This window comes from Lathamus discolor, chromosome 2, assembly GCF_037157495.1.
Source record: "Lathamus discolor isolate bLatDis1 chromosome 2, bLatDis1.hap1, whole genome shotgun sequence".
In the NCBI taxonomy this organism is placed as follows: domain Eukaryota; kingdom Metazoa; phylum Chordata; class Aves; order Psittaciformes; family Psittacidae; genus Lathamus; species Lathamus discolor.
In genome coordinates, this window is record NC_088885.1 from 130,107,043 (window position 1) to 130,123,197 (window position 16,155).

The 16,155-nt window shown below is 38.3% G+C and overlaps 2 long non-coding RNA genes across 2 annotated transcripts in view; both read left to right on the forward strand.

Annotated features, from left to right (window-relative positions):
- LOC136008764 (uncharacterized) overlaps window positions 1–9,537 on the forward strand; it is a 21,930-nt gene extending 12,393 nt beyond the window's left edge. Inside the window, exons 2-3 of the long non-coding RNA XR_010610231.1 lie at window positions 8,319–8,399; window positions 8,948–9,537. This is a non-coding gene — a long non-coding RNA (uncharacterized LOC136008764). The remainder of the gene's footprint in view (window positions 1–8,318; window positions 8,400–8,947) is intronic.
- The window catches only part of LOC136008763 (uncharacterized), a 109,700-nt gene that overhangs the window by 12,955 nt on the left and 80,590 nt on the right, over window positions 1–16,155 (forward strand). The window lies entirely within an intron of this gene.

Below are 16,155 nucleotides of genomic sequence, written 5' to 3' on the forward strand. Positions count from 1 at the left end.
CCCCTGCCCTGAAGAAAATGACCCATTCGGTAGAAATAATGCCCTACAGTTTTACAAAGTAGAAGATACTTACCGGATATGAAGACCTGTTAAAAATCAGAATAATAATCTAATATAGGCATATATTATCTCTGGTGGAGTTTAAAGTCAGGCAGGTTAGTAAGCCAAAAGCTTTTGAACTCTGCCACTTAAGTATTGAGTAATACTGATGATCGTAAAGCAACTGATACTTTTTAATTGACATGAAAATTTGTACATCTCAAGATGCCACGTTATTTCCAATGCTTTTGTAGAAAGAAACCTGTTTGAGCTCAGAATAAAAAAGATTTATTGAATAAATATGCTTTTTGCTTTGACTGTCCTCCTTCTATAGTAAAGATGAACGCAGTTTTGATCTTGCCTGAAATTGCATTTGAGAATTCTGTGGAGGTTGTTAACAAAGAAAGTTGCCTAAATTCACCAACTTGCAAAAATGAGAGCGTATCTTCAAGTCTCATCTCCAAAGCCACAAATGACTGACAGTTATTCTGAGCCCTTGTCTTTTGTCTGCTAATTAAGGTAAGTGGAGCCCAGCTCAGAGGTTGGGAGAGACATATTATGCAATGCTTGTTTAGAGTGACAGATTTTGGCCAACACATACCAGATGAAACTTGGCAGTCTAGGTATACTGCAAAGTTAAAATATGCATAGACATGTTTACATTTTGTTAAGTACAAAACATGTTTGGGGGATTACATCAAATATTGTGCTCTGATAACATGAAATTTAAGTTGCTGACGTTTTACACATGGAATTTGTACACTGCAATGGATATGAAACTTTCCTAGTACCTCATCACTGGCTTAGGCCAGTGGATGACAGTTTGAAGGTCAGATATGCTGTGTCCTTCTAGAAGTAGGAGTAAGTACTCCTATAGCTGCTCATTTATTTGAGATTATAACATTCTGACCTCATGCTTTATGTAGTTATCTGAAACTGTATGTGCCTTCTGAATGGATTAGGTGACTTTTCATTGTAGTTTAACTAATTCCTTCCAAATACACCAGACTTTGCTAATGTGTCATATTTGTGTCTTCTGGATCTAGATTCTGTATTCTTGGAAAGAATGCAGTTAGAAAAAGTAATGAATTGTGCAGCAGTTTGTCAGTTTCTGGAATGCCTGTTGTCTTCCTAATTAATCTTGAAGTTCTGGTCTACACATCTGTTTGAGCTACTACTCTGGAAAGGGGTACCCTAAAGATTTTTTTGGTTTAGATGTTTTGATATATGAAGGTATGAAGTAGTGACAGTGAAGGATGTAAAATCTTTTTTTATAAACTTCAGTGATTCAACCATTTATTAAATAATTAGCTTCCTTGTAGCAATAGGTCATACTATAATGCAGTAGTTGTTGGACTTAGGTCTGGTAAGCTTGTTTCAGAGTTAGACGCATCTGAACATCACAAAGGTTTCCTTCAGTGTCTTTTAAAAAGAGCAGGATTTACTTCCTTATTTGATAGAGCCCTGTTACGGATTTTATATGTTAAGTATTTTTAAGTTATTCTACAGTTGGTTTTAAGCCATTTACCAATATGCAATCAAAACTGTCAGTGTGCCAGTAATATTTTGTGTGTAGTCTCAGACTATGAAATGCCTATAATATATTTTCCCTTTGAACTTACTCTATTTTAGTAACAGGGCTATATAAGAATTAAGCAAATACCATTATCAACCTTTTTCAGTGCCAAAAATAAAGGAGATATTAGTTCTTGTGGTTGGGAGAAAAATTTTCAAAGGCTCAATAGATTAAAAAGTATTGTTAGAACCAAGATTTACAAACCTTAGAACTATAATCAACTTAAACCAATTCTGGAAATATTATCTGTACTTTACTAAAGAGACACTATTTAAATGACTTAGCTAGTGCTTAGTTTGTAAGCCATTAGGCTGTGCAAGGAGTCCTTCCCTACACACTACTTCGTCACTGCAGCCTCCTCTTCTTAGCCAAACCCTACCTTTCCAGCAGTGCTCTCACTGGATTTGTACCTTCTTATTCCAAAATTCTGGTTTCATCACTTGATGTGATCAGCAAGTCAGCCGTCACAAAGATATGCAATTCCTCCAAGTTCTGTGAAAATTGGTTGCTGGCTGGAAGAAACCCAGTGCCTTGACTGAAGGAATGACTTTAATATGAATTTACGCTTTGTTGTATATCAGATAATCAGCATAAGAGAATTATGAAATCTTACAGTTTGCAGCCATCCTGATAGGCAAAGCTAGAGAAAAAGAAGTGTGGTTTGGTCCCTGGGCATTTGTGGGTGTGTTTTTTCTGTACATGGCACCATACAAAATCGTGCCTGACAAATCTGGTGGCCTTTTACAACAGGGTGACAGCATTGGTGGATAAGGGAAGAGTGACTAATGTCATCTACCCGGATTTGTGCACAGTATTCTTGTCTCTAAACTGGAGAGGCATGGATTTGGTGCATGGGACCCATGGTAGATGAGAAATTAGCTGGATGGTTCCACTCAGAGTTGCGGTCAACAGCTTGATGTCTGAGTGAAGGCCAGTGACAAGTGGTATTCCTCAGGGGTAGGTATTGGAACTGGCACTGTTCTTAGTTGGCGACACAGACAGGGGAATTGAGTGCACACTCAGCCAGTTTGCCAACAACATCAGGCTTTCACTGCCATGACTAATTATGATTGATTACATTTATGAGAATATATGAGTTTTCTGGAGTCTTTTTGCTGGCTGTCGTGATTTAAGCCCAGCTGGTAACTCAGAACTGGCTGAACCCAGGATATCTCCCTGACGGTTATTCTGTGGATTTGAAAAATATAGTAAGAAAATGTTTTTGCAGACATGGACGCTCTAAATATTTATTCATTCAAGGGTTTTGGAATTGCTGGTTTGCAGAACACTGCCTTGGGACAGTGGCTAATAATGATGAGCAGGCACTGCTCCAGACACTAAGTGCTTACAGGATCTTACAAGTATCTCATGCAGTTCAGTGGGGTAGATATGGATCTTCTGTTACTGCAAATGGAAGTAGTGATTTCTATATATCTGTTGAGATACAGCCCTATGATAAAAGCATTTGAGAACTTCCAATTTAATATTAAATAACGATAATGCTCCCTGCAGTAAAAGTACTGCCACTCCAAGCTTCCTCTTTAATAAAAATAAAGCAACTAAACAAACTTGAACAAACTATTAATTTTATGATTTTTATTTTCTCTTTTGCATATCCACTCTACTGTCAGGATTATTTTTTATTTGTTAGACTTCATCTTCAGAGCTATGACATGGCACCATGGTGGTCTAATATATGAGATATATTTTAAATAGACTTTTCCCCAGCCTAATTAGTGGGAATAATGTTATGCAAATAAAACTCCAAGATACTGAGTCTTTGCCTCTATTGTCACGATTCTTGGTATAGCCATATATGAATGATGATATTTTTAGCAACTCTTCAGCTTGAAATCTGGTGACAAAAAAACCCCAGAGTTTCTGTAGGCTGGACCTATTTTATTATTTTATTATTTTATTTTATTTTATTTTATTTTATTTTATTTTATTTTATTTTATTTTATTATTTTTTATTTTATTTTTCTTAACCCATCACTGTAGAAAGACCGATGAAGCAGCAAAACAGCAAAATGACTTCTGGGGACTTTCTCCTGAGAGGAAGACAAGCACTGCTGTTGCAAGTAACTAGAAGAAGTAGTGTAAGCCCCCGTTCCAGTTCTGCGTACTGCACCAGCTTTGCTGAACAGAGTTCTAGGTAGGGATGTTTGGTCTGGGGGAGGATGTGTCCTTGTCCTTCTTTCCCTCCAAGTTCCTTTCAGACAGAAGGGATTTCTCTGGCAAGCTTCCTTTAAATAAAGGGTAAAAAAATTGCACTGAGAAGAAAGAGGCGTAAATGAAAATGGATTTCAGACTTTAGTGGAATCTCATGCACCAGAGTTATTTATAGATTTTAGCTTATTAATCAAAATCAAAAAGCAAATCCTTTCAATCTTAGAACATTGCAAGATCAGCGTCTCTCAGTAAGAATTCTTGGGAGAAAATGACAAGCTGTCAGCACTGGGTAAAAATTTGTATTCTTGTTCAAAAGATACATGAGTGAAGGGTGCAGTGCTGAGTACCTGAGACTTCCAGGAAAGAGAGAGTCAAGAAATGAATCAGCAAACATGAAAAAAGAATATTTAAAATTTCAAAGACTAGACATCTGTTGTGAGATACGGATTTATTTCTTGTCTTCAGTTTCAGCTGAGACTCTCCTTTCTCTGGCTGCTCTGTGGTCTGCTTTGGGGAATATAGACATTAGAAGTATCTGCCTATTAAAGTACCTTCATTTGGAAATGAGGAAAGAGAATAAAAATATGAGATAAATTATATAGTATCCATGTCTCTTTTTTCATGACTTTCATTAGTATAAACATACTATCATAACATATTAATATTTTTTGCTTTCTGTCCGTTGTCTTTTCTTTCAATTTTTTAAAGTAGGGTGTCTGATACACCTTCACTTAAAGATAAACAGATTTCTGACTGATTATTTTAACATACTGCGTTTACTTTTTTTACTGCATGTGAACTGCAAACTACTGGACTTTACACCAATCGTCTTAATTTCAACAGGGGGTTGGTTGTTTGTTTACCTCTGTTTCTGCTTCTGATTTTGGCATGTCTGTTATTTATGCTATTAATGGTTATTGTCCTTCACCAGTAACAGAATTCATAGCAGCAATGAAAGAGGCAGGGTGTTGCATCGGTCAACATTTTAGGCACCCCCAAATTAAATTTGTTTGAAGTTGGTTGAAAATCAGAGCTGCTTGCATTTCCTGAAGACTTGGAAGATGGGTAACGTACTGTGAAAAGAGTTGTAGTACTTATTTTTAGTACAAAAGAGGGGGAAGGCAAGGAGGAAGACAAGGGGTGGGTAGCCAGTGGTAGACCTAATGAGTTACAAACTAACTCTGATTGTCAGATAAATTCTAGAATAAAAATTCCAAATACATGTAAGTATTTGAAAGATCAAAATGAGATGAATTACAATCAACAAGTTGTGTCGATCCAATTTCTTTCTTTCTAGAATAACATGTCTTTTGAACAGAGAGGAAGCAGTAAATTTCTATCTTGGCATTATTAGGATTTTTGATAGTTGCATATGACATGTTCCTACACTAAGTAAGGTAGAGAAATATGGCCAAGGCAATGTATAACTAGCTGAATGCAAGACTGAGAATTCAGATTTCAAGCCAAGGTTGCTGCCAGGAATGCTGTCAAAGAAGTACAATACATATTGGCTGGGGTCTTGCAAGGTTTGTACTCCATACTAGTGCATGTTTTGCCTACATGATGGACTGTTGAGATTTCAGATGCCCATGGAGCTGCAAGGGTATAACGCATGTTGGAGGATGGGATAAATATTGAAAATAACCTTGATGAGCTAGGGTGGTTTTGGGGCAGGAGGAGACAAACAAGCATTTCAACAGGAAGATGGAAAAGATCTGCAGCTGGTAAGTGTAAGCCAGTACAAAAGCAAAATACGAACTTGTGAATGTGACTCTAAAACAATGAACAAGCACTGCCTTTTTCTGTACCATCTTTTCCCTTTACAATATGTGTGGATATGTGTGGACAGAGTGTTTTCTTCTGTCCTTTATGACCTTTGACTGCTGGATCTGCTATTGTGCCTCGGACAGCCTCATTCCATCCTTTATGTTTCAAAAATTTGTTTGCTCATTCATTTCCTGTTGCATGCTTCTTTGTGAGTTCAGGTTATTGAGGACCCATGACTTTGTGAAGCTGATCTCTTTAAATTTCCTCGTTCTGGGTTTTTTGTTTGTTTGTTTTTAATGTGGTGCAATTGCTTCATTTTTTCTCTGAAGTGTACTACTTTTCTGCCAGTGAAATCAGTTCTTGAAACTGGTGTCTTCTATTTTCGTGTTCACTTCTTCTTCCTCTTTTTTTCCTAGAAATTCTGAACTAGCATTTCTAGGAAATAAGCTAGTGTGTAATGGCTCTGCTGCTTGAGCTGCCTATGTATGCACAGCTCATTCTAGAAACGCTGCTGACTTTATGGGTCACTCTTCTGTCAGAATGCTGGGTCTCCTCACCTTTGCCTGTTCCCTTGCAATATGTTCCTCTACTACCCCTGTGCCAAGTGGATTCTCCCCTGGCACAAGGTAACAGCGTGTCTGTTCCCCACCTCAGCTGTCTTCCTTTGTGCACATCCAGCCTGCGCAAACTACCCCACCCATTCCCAGTTATGCTAACTGGCATAGGTAACCACACATACTATTTTATGTGTTCAGGGTCTTTGATTAGTTTCCTACATTTCTTTCACTGGTACAGATGTCTGAAGTGTTCTGTAGAAGAACTGTTTGGTTTTGTTTCCTTGCTACCTTGCATGACTTTATTTTAAGGACTAATCATGCCAGATGTCTTTCATATTTCTAGTCAGGAAAGACAATTCCCTTGAGGAGAGGAAATATTAGTGGTAAAGCATTGTGGAAATACAAATCTGGAAGAAGGGTTTGGAAGCATATTTAAAAAACACCCAAAGTTGACAAGAACTAATGCAGACACTTGAGATTAAGGGGGAAGAGATACTCTAGAGCAAAAGGAAGCTAACAGGCTGATCTCTTCCACCTGCCAAAGACAGAGAATGGGATCATTACTCATAGGTAAATCTAGAGACGGAACACAATGGGAAAGAACCAGCTAAACTAATGAATGGGTGATTGATGCCAGAACAAATGCACGTAAATAGGTTACAGATAACTTCAAGCTAGACACTGGAAGATGACTGCTAACCAAGGGAGAAAACACATTTCTAGAGCAGTTTCCAGTAGAAGTGTTTAAGGCTATGTGGTGACAAGGATGAAAAAAATAATTTAAAAAACCCCACACCCAAATGTAGTAACAATATGAAAATGCTCTTCCCAGAAGATTGTAGGAGACATGGTAAAATGGCACAATGGTGCCTTTCTGTTCTGAGCTTCAGAAAAGATTTCAAAATACACTAAGTCTGTCTCTCATACTCCCATTTTCTTTTTTGATACAAACATTTTTAAACCCCTTCCATAACTAAAAGTAGGGAGTGATTTAGCAAAACCACACAAATATACCTGCTGGGATTCTTTGAAGCTATGAGCTATAAGGAGTAGTTTTCTGAGTAAGAAAAGAGCAATTTTGTTAGATCAGGGCTAACTGGTAACTCCTGGTCATAGTGAGCTTATTCTTTGTCCCCAGGAATTGATTACTCATCTTAAAATCAACGGTTGTCTAGTGACAAGCAATTAAGGTATAATTTGATTACTTGTTTACAAATAAAATATTGTCTTGGCCTGTAATGACAGTAACAAGCCTAAGGTTATGATGTTATCAGAGCTTTGGAGGTTTTAAAAAGCCACACACATCAGTTTTGGCATTTCTGTGAGCCTCTTGTAAATTTTAGTTGATGTGTAGAAAAATGTGAATGATATACTTTATATTTCAAGGGTAGAATAGGGAGGCACACTTGGGGTTTTGTTTTGGTTTGTTTTTTTAAATCATGTAATATCATATATTAAATATTTTTGCCACAAAAAAAAAAATGCTTTGTGCAGGTCTTCTTTATTGGGAACTCCGGCTGGCTGAGCACCACCAACCCTGGCAGAATCAGTGTTTGCCTCTTATTTCTCCCAGTTATCCTGAGCATGAGGGTAAATTCCTGGTGGATGTGAATTTGCTGATTGTGAGTTGCCTCAAAATTCTGAAATAAGATATTGCAAAGATCTGTCACAAGAATCATAATGGAAGTATGTTATTCTTGCTTACAAAGTTTCATTTGTGCTTCCACAGGTTCATGTTATTGCAAATTAAATTGTTTACAAGGGGTAATATCTGAAAATTTAAGTGCAAATAAGAGACATAACAAATGTAAGAGAAGATGCATTACTACCCTCTCATTCTCAATTTATGAGGAGCATGACTTTTCAAAACACGTTCATTGCTTCTGTTAGATTTCATTAGTACAGAAGTTTCAAACCAGAATTATTAAATTCTCTCAAGGGAGACTGTACTCAGCGTTATTATTATTCTTTACTTTACTGCTGGCAGGAGTGTTCACACAGTGACAAAGATTAGGCTATCCAAACAGTTGAACCTAGGATAGTCAAGTAGCCTGCTGCAGAGTAGACTGGGACTACAGAGACATTTTCAAGCCTTGAGCACAGGCCAGAGGTGTAGGAGGCATCTACTGTTTCTACAGAAGCATCCATATTACTTATTTTGGCCTCACTTTCCTAGGAAACAGCTGTTGTATTTGCTTTCTTTACAGCCATGGAGCTGAAACTCAACATCTCTCTCTGCTGGAACAACTTCACTGGTTCAGCAGAGGACAGTGGAGACTGGGAAAAATGCAAGTAACCTTTTTCTAAGGGATGCTTCTGTGTAAAAGCACCCACCTCTCTTGTGGCAGTCTTGTGGGTGTTTTTTTTAACTTGCCAGTTGCAATATCTAGTACCACCATACAGACAAAAATAAAACACCTAATATAAAAATTACTTGGGTTAGTTTATCAGTGAACAGCAGGGGTAGTGAATGGCATTTTAAGTGCTACAGAACACTACTGTTATGCAAGCACTTTCCTTTTTATATCTCTAAGGCTATATAGCTTCCTCTTTAAAAAATAGCTTTCATACAAAAATTGACTTCTTGCACATGGTCTATAAGTGCAGTGATGGACATGATGTGGTGGCATTCTGGACTTAACAAAAGAGCACTTATTTTGATATGCCATATCAATTAATACTTCATATAAATAGCTTATGGAAAACTTAATGTAAAAATGAAACAGCAAGGTACTTTCTCACCAGTCAGACACAATGTGGGAGCATCTTGTAAGGGTTTAAGTCTAGATGACTCTTTTTTTCCCCTGGTTCTTGTTTCACTTTGCTTTTTCTTCAGTTTAATGAAGGAAAGAAAGGACTTCAGATCATGAAGGACCATCAAATAAACATGAGCACTTAGTAAGATGATATCATCTTCATATTTTATGCATCCATGGAGAACTGAATAGAAATATGAAGGAAGAACAGGGAAGCAGGTAATGCTCGTGTGTGGCATCAGCTATTCTCTTACCAGATTACAGTTTTACTTTTTATATCACTGCTATGAAAGAGACACTGTAAAAAAAAATAAAAATAAAAACTGAAACAGCTCAGAAAACAACTGCAGGAATGAAGTATAAATGCTGTCTTCAAAAAGAGCTCAGTTGGTTCATTTTATCCTAGAGGTAGTAGTCATTTGCATGACGCTGAATGCTGAAGGAGTGCTCTGGCAAGAAGAGCATCTTCCATCTTCAGGTATGGTGCAAGCAGGAGCTAGCTGTCAGTTGGCAAGGTGGATGTCACACGTGCAGAGCTGGGGAAGCACTGAGGAGATAAAGAAGCCTGGTGAAGCTTTGCTGAAGTCGGATGAAGAAATGGAGTATTGTGCTTATATGATTGTCTAGTGTAGTACGACAGTGCATATAAAAACTATGTTTTTAGAAATAAGAGTGTGAAGTCCTTTTAATGTATTTAATAATTTATCTTATTAGTATATGAACTCTGGGGCCACGAATACATACATGTGTAACCAGTATGTCTTGTTCAGTGAACACGTTGCCTACGGCTAATCCTCCACGAGAGGGAGCCAGAACTGTCTTTAAAATGCTGGCCATAAAGCCTGTGAAATAGTACAGTCTGAACTCGACCTGAAGCGCTTACATTATCTTCTGTGAAAAAACAGCATTTTAGCTCAAAAGCCGTATGCAGTAAGCTGCTCCTGTATAAGCTTTGCCGACCACCTTTGCCGACCACCGTCTTGGAGCAGACGAGCCTCCCAGGGCTGGGTGAGTCCCGCATCCAGGGAACTGCTCTCGTGCACTCCAGCTGCAATCGCCGCCACATCCGCCTTTTTTTTTCTTCTATATATTCACTGTGTACTGTGCCAAGGAGGAATTATCAGTGCAGAGAATTCTGTTGTAGCAGTGTAAAGGCACAGGAGTCTCACTGCTGTTAACCCTGCTTGGACAATTAGCAAAAACTGCAGTTCCTTATCTGCAAGTGTAGTTTATTGTGCTGCGTATCTGAGGCAATAAATACAGGGGATTAAACTGGGAGGTGGAACTGGAAAAAAATACACAACACCTCGCTGAGCATTACAAAAGAATAGTTTTGGGATCCTCGAGCTGGATGTGTAAAGCTGTACTTCCTACTCACTCAAAAACAATCAAAACAACCAAGCCACTAATTGGAACCCTCTCCTAGGAAAAACCCCAGACTTGTAAATCAGCTAGTGGATGATAATGGATTTCAGAATAGCATGGAATTTTGAAATCAACTGCAATTAAAATAACTGGTCTGAAGTAAGAATCAAGGATACTGAAAAACACTGCCTCTAAAGAAACTTCCTCTGACAAGTAAGTGTCCCCTAAAAAGCTCAGCTGGAACTGCTGGCTGAGCACATGAAGCTTGAGCTGAATCCTATGCTGATAGCTAACTGAGGAAGGTGTATGCTGAGGGAAGCCTGTGAAGAAATCTTTCCAGGAAGATTCCTGGTCAGAGAAGTGTTCAACATCAAAGACAGAGGTCTGCGAATACAAAAATCTGGATGCACATAAAGAAAATGAGAAATTATGGAAAACAAATGTGAAGAGTACAGAAATAACCGTTGCTTTTAAGTCAACAGTATTAAGCAAGAACAGTCTCATTTTTGCAGTTGAAAGAATCATTTTGTAAAACATTGGATGTTACAAACCAAATAACATTCTTCTTTGGGCATGAGGTGGAAGGATTTCAGTATTTGGCATGTGTACATGTGACAAAGGTAGAGAGAAAGCACAACATGTAAGAGTTCACTCGAGGCAAAGTGCCTTGAATGCTGCACAAAATAACTGGTCAGTGGCTACTTAGACTAGTGTGCAAAGCAAGCTGCTTTGCCACTAGGATCCACGCTGGGTTTGCCTACGTGTGAAATCAGTCTTGTTGGGCTGAGCCTGGTGTCTGATGGACCTGATGGCCAGTACTGAGGGGCAGTAAAGGCTGGTTAAAAGAATCAATGAAAAAAATCTGACTTAAGGCAGGGAATATGTTCTGGATTGTGAAGTGGTGTTTCTGTTTATTTGGGCATGTGAGTGAGGGCATGTGTGGATGTACAAACACTTGCTGTATCACACCCTGGGTTGGAATTGTTAGTGTGCCTTTCTTTTGTGCTGAGAGCAATTGGAGCTGTGGTGGTAGTGTGACGTGCTAGGAAGTATCTGGTTTGACTCCTGATAACTTCACATGACATGTGTAAAGCTGATCTACTTGTAACCAGAGATTAAATTTGGTAACTTTGGTTTTGCCAAGGCAAAAAACTTTTCCTGTTTAAAGGTCTCTTGTAATACACATTATTGCTGGTCTCTCCACCACTTTGTCCTTTGGTCTCCCAGAAGCTGCCAATACTGAGACGTGGTATTCTTGAGGATTATGCAAACAAAGGGAATATTTCCATATAGAGGATAATATTGACATTTGCATGTGGGTCACAGTTCCTCTTCAATTTATACTGAGCAAGGTTATAATTTGCATGCTGTATAAATTATGACTGATTCTGAAAAATACAAAGTACATTACTAGAGAGCTCAGACATGAAGTAATGTGTGGCTAAAACTTATAATCAAGGCTAATATTAACGGCCAATGCAAACAAGTGGAAGATTATATAGCACCAAAAGCAGTTGAAGTATCTACTGCCCAACAGCTGAAAGTGCACTCAGATTTTTCTTCAGCCAGCATGTTTTATTGAAAACATCCCTTAAGAGTTGGTGCAGTACAACTACCCTCATTTTGATGTTAGCAGTCATATGACATAATAGTTGTGTGGGAAGAAATATCTTTGAAGAAGCATCTTAGCAAGTGCCTTAATTGTTAAGTAAAAATAATTTTCTGTCTGTCAAGGGAAGAAATACTTGCCAAATACCAATATGGGATTCTTTTTAAGATTGCTTTTATATAAATATTGTGAAATCATAAAGCAAACATTTTCAGTGAGAAGTATCTTTCTCTCATTTATTCTTAAAACTCAAAACAATATTTTCAGGATATGTGTTTAAAAAAGAGGGGCAACCCCCCCCCCCCCCAGGAACACAAAAGTTAGTAGATATACCGGCATACTTACTGACTTCTTTAAGTGGCAAAGGCAAAGCTGAGGCTGTGCTGACCTTTATGAAAGAACAGAACCATGGGGAAGAAGGTTTTTTTATATTAGACATGAAGCTATCCTACTCACCATTTAAGGGTAGTGAAGGAGGATGTTTAAGTCAGTCATCTCTTATTCCAGTGAGTGAAATTCAACCTCAGGGCTGTTGTTTCTCTAAGAATAAAGGCATACTTACACAGACCATCTCATTTACAGAAATAATAAAATACTGCAATTAGCTTAATCCAATAAACAAGCTATCTGGTAGTGTTTCAAAGTAATTTTTGAGTTTAAAATATTTATTGTTTTTCTTTCAGTGTTTATTTTTCTCACTGTGCACATAATCCTAAATTTCATATTCTCATTATTATACTACATAAATTTCCATGTCTGCTCTCTGTTAATCATTGTATTACATTTCCAAAACCCTAAGTAAACTTTTTGTTTGCTTATGCAAAAAAGATTTTCTGGCTCCCAATGCACATCTAGATACCAGAAATAGTTACATTTGCTAAACCAAAGTTAAAACTAGGCATCTCTGATGGACATAGGTGTAATCACAGCACAGAATCTGAGTACTATAGCAACTCACTATGTAAATGCAAATGATTGTACTTTATGATAGGTGATTAACCTATGAAATTTAGGAACCCCACCTCAGTGTGGTACATCTTTACATAAAGAAAAAGAAAATACATATCATGCAAAAAAGTTACCCTGACTTTATACAGTAAGAGAGAAATCTTCCATAGTAGATACCTGTTAGTAGCTTGTTTCTCTTCCTTGGTTTTCCTTACAATTGATTGTGTGATTACAGATTTTCTCTTTTGTTTGATAAAACTTATTTTATAAAGCCAGCCAAAACACCACGACTGTGAGAAGTTAGTATTTTGAAGAGCATTAATGAGACAGTGGCTTCACCGGCATTATGCAGTGCTCTCATTCAAAGGAATTCACATGAAACTCATAAAACTGAAGGGGGAGGAAGAATGTTGCTGTATAAGAAGATGCAAACTCCTAATGAGATAGCTGAATCAATATAAAAATGAAATTGCAATGCCTAAATACCCAGCACGGTGTGGATAGTGAACAGGATGCAAAGAGAGAAGGTAGAGTAGCTCTCCCAAGCTAACTTAGAAATCTAACTAAACAGTGCATTCTTCTGTGAAACTAACATGTAGAATTAAAAATTACTCCGGTTAAACAATGTAAGTTAAAAATGTGGTATAAATCATTCTGATGGCTGTAGAGCATCCCATGTGTCAGCATCCGGTAATGGGAGCGCTTTAGTGCACCTTGTGACTTTCCACTGCTATCAGGCAGGGGGTGGAGTAGGTGGGACACAGTGTCCATTCTCTTGGAGCGAGGCCCCGCACTGTGTTGTTCTCCTTTCCCACCCTGGGATCCTGAGCACTGCCAGCAAGTGTCACAGCAGAGAAAACCAGGAAGAAATTGAGGAGTCAGAGGCTGACTATGTGGCCAGCGAATATTGCAGAGTGCTAGTGAAGTGCTAATGTTCTGGTGGTCAGATTGTATCAACATAACTTCCCCAAGGGGTGGCAACCAGCAAGCAAGTCCTTTGGAGCCTCTGCCATGCACTCTGCCCTTCAGACTTAAGACAATGTAGAGGTTGCATCATAGCTTTCAGAGGTCAGTCTGTCACAGAAATGTAGTTCCCAACCTGTTAGTTTCCAGTTGTGCAGCAAAACCAAAATCTACTTTGTAGAATTGTCCAGCTCCATGGTTTTGTAAGGCAAATTATTGCTATATCTTTCTGTCATGTATTTAGGCTCCTCAGAATAGGTAATGAATTGTACTTTAGGAGTTTCCAATACAATGAAACATTGTGGAACCAAAGCCTGTAACCACTGCCACAATATATTTTGTGCTGAGTATAAAATGTCTTGGGTTTCCTCAGTGGTGCTGCATGTAGCCAGTGTTGGGCAAAAATCAATTTGCTGATTGTCTGTATGATGGATACAGTCCATCAAAATTTTCACAGCACACTGGCAATCACATCAGATTAAATGGTACCTAAAGTTCGGACAGAATGGAAACCTGTTTTGCCCAGGATCACTAAGCAGGTTGATGCTTATGCTTGTTCATAATGTTCCAGAGCTTCAGCTGGTTAGGTGTCTGCTGAATTTACAGAACCCGACTTTTGTAATTTAGAAAATCTTTAAGCTAAACTTGGTCATAATATTAAGACTGTGGCAAGGACTGACAGTTAATACAAATCTGGCAGAGCATCAACTGTGTAAGTTTTAACCCAGATCAGGCAAAAAGCATAGGTGACAAAACATGTATTGTTCTTCTTATTCTTGAGTTAATATGATTTGACCTCCACTGTAATATCCACTGTAATATAGAACGGGGGGGGAGGTTGGAACTGGATGATCTTAAGGTCCTTTCCAACCCTAACTGTTAGGGTTGGAAAGGGCCTTAAGATCATCTAGTTGCAACCCTCCTGTCATGGGCAGGGACACCTCACACTAAACCATGCCACCAATGTTGAAGACACCAGAACTGCACACAATACTCCAAGTGAGGTCTAACGAGAGCAGAGTAGAGGGGCAGGATCACCTCCTTCGACCTGCTGGTCACGCTCCTTTTGATGCAGCCCAGGATACAGTTGGCTTTCTGGGCTGCAAGTGCACACTGAAGCCGGCTCATGTTCATTTTCTCATCGACCGGCACCCCCAAGTCCTTCTCCGCAGGGCTGCTCTGAATCTCTTCTCTGCCCAACCTGTAGCTGTGCCTGGGATTGCTCCGACCCAGGTGTAGGACCTTGCACTTGTCGTGGTTGAACTTCATAAGGTTGGCATCAGCCCACCTCACAAGTGTGTCAAGATCCCTTGGCATCTAGTGGCATATATTTACATCTAGTGGAAGGCCAGTGTAACTGCAGTGTAAATTTTGGGCAAACTCTTTGATTATTATTGTATGGATCCTTATATCATAGGCACCAGTGCATCCCATTGCTAGAATAAGATGTGATTCTGCTCATAATTTTGTGGTGATATGGATTTGTAAAGAGCATACGTAGCTGAAGCTCTGTATTTCCTAAACAAAATAATTATATACTGTTGCAAATAGGTTTTACAGTGGTGCCTGGGGGTGGTGTAAATTCCATGCTTTTTAGCAATTAGAATTTAGGAACTGACTGTTCAGAGCCTGTATCTTTAGCTTACCATAAGCAAATTATTTGACAGGGAAGACATCATTACTGTATGAAAATACATGAATTATTACAATATATTTATTTCAGTTTACCTTCCAGGTTGAAACAAAGGTACTAAAAAAACAATTGCATTGCAGTACAGAGGTGTATGGTTATATGGAATAAGAGAAATTCAGGATTTGAACAGTAATAATCAGGATTGACAGTAATAATCAAATTCCAAGAAATGTCTGTGTATATTGTTTATGAACACGTATGTACATACCTACATAAAATCAGATGCTAAATCACAGAGTCACAGATAGTAAGGCTAAAAGGGAGCTGAAGAGAGTATCTTGTCTGTACACTGAAACTTGTGAATTCTCAAAAAATTACTCTTGATCTGCAGCTTTCTGCCCATCTCTTTATTATGTGAATTGGAACAAAAGAATCTGTGTTCCTCCCAGGAATTTTCACAGGACTAGTACAAACTAATAAAGATCACTGTGATAAAAAACAGGATTTCAATACCTGTCAGTGCTGTTGATATAATCAGAAACTTTCCAAAATTATTGGAGTTTGACTGTGTGGCATAAAAGTACATGAAAACTGAATACAAGTAATAACACTGAATACAAGTCATCTGAAATCTGAAATAACCAATTAAGGTAAACTTAGAATAAAAAGAAAATCTCAGTTGAATATGAAAAGGGTAAGGAAAACAAGCTTTTATCCAAAAGGAGATATGGGAATACAAGCTGTTCTGGAATATATAAACAATGTCTTGA